The sequence below is a fragment of the Schistocerca piceifrons genome, chromosome 1 (assembly GCF_021461385.2).
Source record: "Schistocerca piceifrons isolate TAMUIC-IGC-003096 chromosome 1, iqSchPice1.1, whole genome shotgun sequence".
Taxonomy (NCBI): Eukaryota; Metazoa; Arthropoda; class Insecta; order Orthoptera; family Acrididae; genus Schistocerca; species Schistocerca piceifrons.
The window spans coordinates 265,654,193-265,662,909 of NC_060138.1; the positions used below are offsets into that span (position 1 = coordinate 265,654,193).

At 46.7% G+C, this 8,717-nt stretch overlaps 1 non-coding gene across 1 annotated transcript; it reads left to right on the forward strand.

Moving 5' to 3' along the window:
• Positions 1-8,433: 8,433 nt before the first annotated feature.
• Positions 8,434-8,508, forward strand: Trnat-ugu. The gene has a single exon. It is a non-coding gene; the product is annotated as a tRNA-Thr (tRNA).
• Positions 8,509-8,717: the final 209 nt, after the last annotated feature.

Consider the following 8,717-nt stretch of genomic DNA (forward strand, 5'->3'; position numbering starts at 1 on the left):
CTGCGTAAAATATATACTTTTCCAACTGCGTGCATTACTGTAGAGGGATATTCACAATTGCATAAAACTTATAATTAAATTTTAAGAATTACCGCTCGGATGGTGAAGAGCGTCACCACTGAGGCTCACGCCTAGTGCATATACGGTCCAACTGTTTGTTTCTAGACTCTCTTTTGGAAAAATGTGTATGTCTTCTTTTGAAGTTCACTGCGATGTTATGACGATGGCAAGGTTCGCAGCAATGTGTAGTTTGCTAATGGAGAAAGGTATGCAGCAAAAAATAAATCGAATGTGAATCAACTGAAACGATGCCACAAACGGCTTTCGCCACTTGGAACCGGAAACATCATGAAATGATCTTAGTCCTAGATTACGAAATTCCCAGTGAATTTGCGTTCAGTATAGTCTTATTTTTATGACGTATTTACATGGTTATTTATGCTTCCTGAAGTCGTATGAAGGACAATGCTCTGATCGCATTAGTTTTATGTGGTGAAGTATTGTTATACTGCGGGGGAAAGTGAAATTATTGTTACATTTAGTTCTGAAATTGAACATAAAGAGTTCACATGAGAGAGGTATGCCCCCTTGTTAGACTACCAATACTGAAATCGTTTAGAGACATTCGGCGAGAGCCATTCTCTATAACTGCATATGGTGCTCGTAGTCTCTGCATCACTGTGTCCACATACGGTTTTCAATTTCGTTCTCTGGACCTTTCTGGTACAATGTCGACTGATCAATCGTTGCTTTTCACATAATGTTCCCTCTCTTTATACCGCTGTTGTTCATATAAAAATTCGTCATGTCAATATCAACTAATTACTAAAAATATTCAAATTATCGATTTCAGCAAATGAAGCCATATTCAGATATGACAATTAATCCAAGTTCTTTTGTCTGTATGTAAAGGCTAATCTCAGGAACTACTGTAGGGATTTTCATACGGTTTTCACTAACAGATGGAATGAACCAGAAGGATAGTTTGTATATATAACTATATATTATAAACAAGTCACGTGGCCGTAGATAATTATCGAACAACGCAATGGTCCGTGTTCTGGCCCAGATGGGACAATCTGGACATCGACTGCCGTGTCTCCTATGCCAATGAGGTCATCGGATGCAGTATGGAACGACATGGGGTCAGTACACCTCTCTCCCGATCGGCTTTCTTGACCGTGGAGCCGCTAGTTCTCAATGAAGCACCTCCTCAGTTGCCTCACAAGGCTGAGTGCACCCCATATTGGTCCTCCCACCAAGGAAAAATCCCTGGAAATTTCAGAATCGAACCCAGGCCCTCCGCGAAAAGCTGGCTGTCAACTTCAGTGCATTTGTGCACACTCCGGAGACCGTATTGTTTGAGTGCCTCTGTACGTTCGTTAATGAGGGCAGCAGCGTCCGTGATGCGATCAAGCTGTTCATCTCGCGTATTCAGTTCCCGTTTGTGCTCCTCAGGCTGTCAGACATCAAACTCCATAAATAGAAATCTGATAGTGTAAGGTTTGGCGATCTTGGTGGCCAGTTAATAGGACTAACACGACGAATCGAGCGATTAGGGTAATTGTGGTTGAGATGTTCCCTCACACATCTGGAAAAATGTGCAGGCGCTCTGTCTTGCTGGAAGTATACTGCAGTCTGTTCGACCAAAGGAAAGTCCACAAGGTGTGCAACAAATGAATTTTTTCAAAAAACTCTAGTAATTGTTCTGCCATTCGGTCTTCTAAAATAACTGGACCTATCAAGCGTTAGCGATCATGCCACACCAAACACTGGTCGATAAACGAACTTGGAAATTTGTTCCCACTGTAATGTCTGTATTTTCCTGCGACCATTGATGATTATATATTTGTTAGCAATTTTCTTGATCAAGCCGTTGTAATAGGGGTGACTTCAACTTTCCAGATATAGACTGGAAGTGCTATACCATCAAAACTAGTGCCAGAGACAGGGAATCGTATGGCATTGTTCTGAATGTCTTGTCCGAGAATTACCTTGTGCAGATAGAGAACCAACTCGTGAGGGTAACGTCTTAGACCGCCTGGCAAGAAACAGACCTGGACTTATCGAATCAGTTAACGTAGAAGAAGTAGAAGAAGGTATTAGTGATCATAAGGCTGTGACTGCATCTATGACGACGGGTCCTACAAGGAATGTTAAGAAAGGCAGGAAAATATATTTGCTCAGCAAGGGTGACAGGATACAAATTTCAGAATATCTCAGCAGTCAGCATAAAATATTCGGTGATGAGGACGAAGATGTGGAGAATACATGGAAAAAATTCAAAGACATCGTTCAATATGCCCTATACAAGTATGTTCCGAGTAAGGTTTTAAGGGATGGGAGAGAACCACCACAGTTTAATAGCCGTGTTAGAAAAGCGCTACGTAAACAAAGAGCACTTCATCTCAGATTCAAGAGAAGTAAAAACCTAGCTGACAAACAAAATCTGAACGAGGCGAAAATGAGCGTAAGGAGAGCAATGAGAGAAGCATTCAATGATTTGAAAGTAAGACGTTGTCAACTGACCTGAGTATGGACCCCAAGAGATTTTGGACGTATGTAAAATCAGTAAGTGGGTCAAAATCATCTATTCATCCTCTCGGCGACCACACCTGCACCGAAACGGAAGGTAACAGAGAGAAAGCCGAAATACTGAATTCGGCCTTCCGAAGTCGTTTCACCGCGGAAGATCGTAACACTGTCCCTCCTTTCAATCGTCGTGCGAACGTCGAAATGGCAGATATTGAGATAACCGATAGCGGAATTGAAAAGCCGCAACAATCGCTTAGTAGTGGAAAGGCTTCAGGACCAGATGAGATACCTATAAGATTCTGTAAAGATTGTGCGAAAGAACTTGCTTCCCTTCCAGCAGTAATTTATCGTAGATCGCATGAGCAACGAAAGGTACCTAACGACTGATACAAGCGCAGGTCATTCCCGTTTTTAAGAAAGGGCGTAAGACAGATCCACACAATTATAGACCTTACCGTTGGCATCAATCTGTTGTAGAATTACGGAACATATTTTATGCTCAAGAATTATGACGTTCTTGGAAAATGAACATCTCCTGTATAAGAATCAACAGGGATTCCGCAAACAGAGATCCTGCGAAACCCTGCTCGCTCTGTTCCTCCATGAGATCCTCAGCGTAGTGGAAAACGGCGCTCAGGTTGATACCGTGTTCCTTCATTTCAGTAAGGCGTTTGACATCGTCCCGCATTGCCGTTTAATGAAAAAATACGAACTTACGCGGAGTATCGGAGCAGATCTGCGATTGGATTCAGGACTTTCTTGCAGACAGAACTCAACACGTCGCTCTTAACGGAACTAAATCGACAGATGTAAAGGTAATATTCGAAATACCACAGGGGAGTGCGATAGGAACGTTGCTGTTTACAATATATACACTCCTGGAAATTGAAATAAGAACACCGTGAATTCATTGTCCCAGGAAGGGGAAACTTTATTGACACATTCCTGGGGTCAAATACATCACATGATCACACTAACAGAACCACAGGCACATAGACACAGGCAACAGAGCATGCACAATGTCGGCACTAGTACAGTGTATATCCACCTTTCGCAGCAATGCAGGCTGCTATTCTCCCATGGAGACGATCGTAGAGATGCTGGATGTAGTCCTGTGGAACGGCTTGCCATGCCATTTCCACCTGGCGCCTCAGTTGGACCAGCGTTCGTGCTGGACGTGCAGACCGCGCGAGACGACGCTTCATCCAGTCCCAAACATGCTCAATGGGGGACAGATCCGGAGATCTTGCTTGCCAGGGTAGTTGACTTACACCTTCTAGAGCACGTTGGGTGGCACGGGATACATGCGGACGTGCATTGTCCTGTTGGAACAGCAAGTTCCCTTGCCGGTCTAGGAATGGTAGAACGATGGGTTCGATGACGGTTTGGATGTACTGTGCACTATTCAGTGTCCCCTCGACGATCACCAGTGGTGTACGGCCAGTGTAGGAGATCGCTCCCCACACCATGATGCCGGGTGTTGGCCCTGTGTGCCTCGGTGGTATGCAGTCCTGATTGTGGCGCTCACCTGCACGGCGCCAAACACGCATACGACCATCATTGGCACCAAGGCAGAAGCGACTCTCATCGCTGAAGACGACACGTCTCCATTCGTCCCTCCATTCACGCCTGTCGCGACACCACTGGAGGCGGGCTGCACGATGTTGGGGCGTGAGCGGAAGACGGCCTAACGGTGTGCGGGACCGTAGCCCAGCTTCATGGAGACGGTTGCGAATGATCCTCGCCGATACCCCAGGAGCAACAGTGTCCCTAATTTGCTGGGAAGTGGCGGTGCGGTCCCCTACGGCACTGCGTAGGATCCTACGGTCTTGGCGTGCATCCGTGCGTCGCTGCGGTCCGGTCCCAGGTCGACGGGCACGTGCACCTTCCGCCGACCACTGGCGACAACATCGATGTACTGTGGAGACCTCACGCCCCACGTGTTGAGCAATTCGGCGGTACGTCCACCCGGCCTCCCGCATGCCCACTATACGCCCTCGCTCAAAGTCCGTCAACTACACATACGGTTCACGTCCACGCTGTCGCGGCATGCTACCAGTGTTAAAGACTGCGATGGAGCTCCGTATGCCACGGCAAACTGGCTGACACTGACGGCGGCGGTGCACAAATGCTGCGCAGCTAGCGCCATTCGACGGCCAACACCGCGGTTCCTGGTGTGTCCGCTGTGCCGTGCGTGTGATCATTGCTTGTACAGCCCTCTCGCAGTGTCCGGAACAAGTATGGTGGGTCTGACACACCGGTGTCAATGTGTTCTTTTTTCCATTTCCAGGAGTGTATATGATCTAGTAGAACGCGTCGGACGCTCTTTAAGGCTATTCGCAGATGATGCAGTTGTTCACACCAAAGTAGCAACGCCAGAAAATAGTAAGAATTTGCAGAACGACCGGCAGAGAATTGATGGATGAATGGAGCAGACTCTGGCAGTTGACTCTGAACGTAAATAAATGTAAAATATTGCGTATACATAGGAAAAGAAATCCACTACTGTACAATTGCACTATTGATGACAAACAGCTGGAGACAACGTCTGCTGTAAAATATCTAGGCGTAACTATCCAGAGCGACCTTAAGTGGAATGACCATACCAAAGAGATAGTTGGAAAAGGAGTCACCAGATTCATATTCATCGGAAGAATCTTAAGGACATGTAACTCATCCACGAAAGAAGTGGCTTATATGGCGCTTGTTCGCCCTTTTCTTGAGTATTGTTCATCTATCTGGGATTCCCATCAGGCAAGACTGATAGAGAAGATCCTACGAAGAACGGCGCTTTTCTTCACGGGATCGTTTAGCTGGCGAGAGAGCGTTACGGAGATGCTGAACAAACTCCACTGGCAGATGTTACAAGAGAGGCTTTGCTTCACGGAGAGGTTTACTATTGAAATTTAGAAACAGCATTTTTCAGGAGGAGTCGGACAACATATTAGTTCTCCCCATATACACCTCACGTGTTGACTACGAGGAGAAAATTCGAGAAATTAGAGACAATATAGAGGCTTACCGACAATCTTTCCTCCCACGCACTATTGGCGAGTGGAGCAGGATTAAAGGAATCGGATAGTGGTACCGAAAGTACTCTCCGCCACACCCTATTAGGTGACTTGTGGAGTATGATTTAGACGTTATTGATTCCATTCCACGTAAATGTGGCTTCATCAAATGTCTCAAATGGTTCAAATGGCTCTGAGCACCGTGGGACTTCTGAGGTCATCAATCCCCTAGAGCTTAGAACTACTTAAACCTAACTAACCTAAGGTCATCACACACATCCATGCCCGAGGCAGGATTCGAACCTGCGATCGTAACGGTCGCGCGTTTCCAGACTGTAGCACCTAGAGCCGCTCAGCCACTCCGGCCGACTGCTTCATCACTGAATAGCATTTAATAGAAGCAAATGGCGATTATCATTTAACCAGTGAAAAAATTTCAGTCGTGTGTCTTTGTCAGCAATATGAAGATTGCGGATGCGCTTCTTGTGAAATGGGTGCAACTTTTCCACATGTGATGTTCAGGATACAGGTGCTCGTTTGACATTGATACCTGCAGAAAGTAGCCGCGTCTTCGTACACTGTATCTGCATATTCTTCATTAGTGTGGACGTGTGGCATTTTAGCCAGTGCGTGTACAAGCACAGTTAACCGATGCTTCTCTCTGATACACCTTCAGTCCCTCGCTCTACTTCACTCACAACGCACCATGGATAGTTGGCTGTTCAGTGGGCTAGTTTAGTGGTAGAAAGACGTCTCGACCAGAGAGATTCAAAGTAATGAGGTACGTTGCCTAACAAAACGTAAAAGAAGCTGTGTGAGTAAGGCACATACGTGTGCGCCACTAGCCCAGAAACGAATGCGTATTAAATGTTTATTACCTTGGAAACCACTCGGAATAGGGCTTATGTCCATATGAGGTTTTCTTATTTGAAATGAGCTTACCTGCTATACACCCAGATATTGATATTTTCTTCCTGGGACCCCCTTTATTATAACGACTAACCTGTTTGTGGATTATCGCTACTGAAGATGCCACTGTTATGCCGAAACCAGTAATGTGATTGTTTGTAGAAATTAGGCGATCTTTAGGTAATAAATTGTTATATGATCATTTATAATAAGATGGCATGCTACCGGTTGAAAATATGTCAATTCTTCTAAAACCACTGATGTTGCTGGCGTGACGCAACACCTCTGAGGTCACTCAGGTGCCTCCAGCCCTGAATTATTTCGGGGTGACCCAGTGCCTAGCGTCGTCCGGAAACTAACGTCCAGGCGGAAGCGAGCGTCAACAGACTGGGTTGGCGGGCCGGAGCGTTCCGTTGCAGTCGAGACGGTGGAATGTCGCGGACGGAAGGCGGACGATACGTGCTGCCGCGGCCGGAAGTGCGGGGCTCCACCGCTTCCGGTCGCCGTCCGTCACAGCCGCTCTCATACCTCGCATTCATTCTATCTTTTATAATCTTGGCGTCTTTGGTTTTTATAGTACTGTACCCTTAGCGTTTGTTCGGAGGCTTGTAAACAACTGTAAACAATAAAGCAGTCGTCCATAGTACAGGGTGTCCCACTCAAACCTCCCTGATTTCAAAGGCCCAGGAAAAAAAAAACAGTAGATACGACACTGAAAAATGCACCACATTGTAGAGCATCTCAAAGAATTTATTTACGTATCATCAATACACCTCTAGTCCGCCCCCGGTAGCTGAGTGGTCAGCGCTGCAAACTGTCAATCCTACGGGCTCGGGTTCGATTCCCGGCTGGGTCGGAGATTTTCTTCGCTCAGGGACTGGATGTTGTGTTGTCATCATCATCATTTCATCCCCACCGAGGCGCAAGCTGCCGAAGTGGCGTCAAATCGAAAGACTTGCACCAGGCGAACGGTCTAACCGACGGAAGGCCCTCGTCACACGCTTTTAATACACCTCTACATGTGACCATTTGTAGCACGAAGAATATCGAGTCTGTTTTCAATTTCTTGCCAAATTCTTTGTAACATTTCCTCTGTTATTGTTGCAATCGCATTAGTGATACGATGTCGCAACGTAGGAATATCGTCCACTTTATACTTATATGCGGTGTTGCCAGAACTATATACTTATATGGATACGGTGTCTGTTGAAAGAACAGACACTATATCCATATAAGGATATAGTTCTGGCAACACCGGCCATGACCTTCTTCTTCTGTGCGGATGCACACATATTCCCCGAACTCTTACGGGACTTGGTAAGATTGTCTTCCACGAGTAATGAGTGTTTTGGGGTGGGACACTACGAATGTGGTGTGTGGACATACAAGGTGAGAATGTGAGTCTCGCGGGAGGCGTGCGCGAGATAGTCCCTGCAGTCGCGCTAGCCTCTCTGCCCTCGGTGGCTTAGATGGATAGAACGTCTGCCATGTAAGCAGGAGATCGCGGGTTCGAGTCCCGGTCGAGGTACACTTTTTCAGCTGTCCCCGTTGATATATATTAACACCCGTTAGCAGCTGAAGATATTAATATCATTCTAATTTCGTTCTACATAGCTGCAGGTCATCAATGGTGTCTGTTCTTTCGGATATTGTCAGTGAACATGTTCGTGATAGCCCTAAACTAAACGTCTGGTGCGGACTAATGCACGACAAGATTGTGGACCGTTCTTCCTTGCGGAACAGACACCGTATCCATATAAGTATGTAGTTCTGGCAACACCGGCCGTGACCTTCCTCTTCTGTGCGGATGCACACATATTCCCCGAACTCTTACGGGACTTGGTAAGAATGTCTTCCACGAGTAACGAGTGTGCTGGGGTGGGACACTACGAATGTAGTGTGTGGACATACAAGATGAGAATGTGGGTCTCGCGGGAGGCGTGCGCGAGATAGTCGCTGCAGTCGCACTATCCTCTGTGCCCTCGGTGGCTCAGATGGATAGAGCGTCTGCCATGTAAGCAGGAGATCCCGGGTTCGAGTCCCGTTCGGGGCACACATTTTCACCCGTTCCCCTTTAGTAGCTGAAGGTATTAATATCATTCCAATATCGTCCACTTTGGTCGCATACACGCGGTTCTTCACGGATCCCCACATGAATGAATCAAGCGGCGTAATGTCGGGTGAACATGGTGGCCAGGCAATGGGTCCTCCGCGTCCGATCCAATGAATGGGAAATTTCCTGTCCAGGGACTTGCGAACGGC